The following is a 1,246-nucleotide window of genomic DNA, read 5'->3' as shown; positions in this document are numbered from 1 at the left end:
TTTTTTTTTTTTTTAAACAACTGATGGGTGAATTGAATTCACAAAGTGCCACTTTTGTGTGTACTGTAGTATTTTAGCACGAAACCCACATCTTTTTCACTAACCACCCACCCAATCCAGCCATCCGGGTGCAAAATGGGCTGAAATTGCACCGTGTGTTAAATTCTCATTGTCATTCATTTTGGAAATTAGGCTCACACAACTCTGCGATACTCTACTGCAATTAATGCATGCTTTTGTGGCCATGTTTGCACCGTTACCTAATTTGCATCATTTAGTTTAATTTTCCTAGTGAGTTCCTCCCTGAGATTTTGCTTTTATTAACTTTTTTGAACAAAATACCCTACATGATGTCTAATTCCTCCAAAGAGAGTTAAAAAGGCATTATATCAGTTAATGAAATTACGGTATTTAACTGTAAATTTAAGTTAAAACCGTAAAACCTAAACGTTGCTACCGCATTTTTTACAGTAAAATTCCGGTAACCAGAGCTGCCGGTTTTTTACCGTAAATTTTATGGACTTTTTTTTTACAGTGTACGCTTTCCCATCCAATATGACATCCTGCACATGGCAACAGTCGGGAACAATTATTTTTGGAACAAAAGCATCACTGTAATGGTAGATAGAGATGATGCATGACACAAATAACCCAGAACTCATAATATTGCCATTTACAACATCTAATAATAGATTTACGGTAAGTCCATTTATTCTTAAAAAAAAAGAATTTTTTCAATCCAATAGTGAATTTATAGGTAGTCTATTTTCACTGTCTAGAATTCTACCTCTTGTCCCTCAAATGAATAGAGGATCATCAAAACCATGCCATTCTAAAACTGTAGCAGGAACCCGATCCACAGAGAGAGAGAGAGAGAGGGAGAAAGAGAGAGTGGTAAGAGCATTGATTCATTATTAATCTAAGCTGCAGAGCACTGGAGATCAGCCACTGCTTTACAGGAATACTAACATTGCTGTGTCGGACTGAGGAGGATATACAGTATGTTTGTGCAAAATATGCATGATTGCCATCGGAGGATTAACTTTTCTAAACTACTTCTATGTAAACTGCATATTCAAGCACACACAGCAAATCGCAAGAATGTGATTTTCTCTCTCCAGTTTTTCTTTCTTTTTTGTTATTGCTATTTAATGTTATTTTTAGTGTTGAAAAAAAAGTGTAAACGTAAAAAGCGACACAATGAAAAATGAAAACCGTTGTACTTTTCATTGGTTGAGAATATATA

This window comes from Sinocyclocheilus anshuiensis, unplaced genomic scaffold, assembly GCF_001515605.1.
Source record: "Sinocyclocheilus anshuiensis isolate Anshui unplaced genomic scaffold, SAMN03320099.WGS_v1.1 scaffold869, whole genome shotgun sequence".
Classification (NCBI taxonomy): domain Eukaryota; kingdom Metazoa; phylum Chordata; class Actinopteri; order Cypriniformes; family Cyprinidae; genus Sinocyclocheilus; species Sinocyclocheilus anshuiensis.
This window is presented reverse-complemented; position numbering follows the sequence as displayed.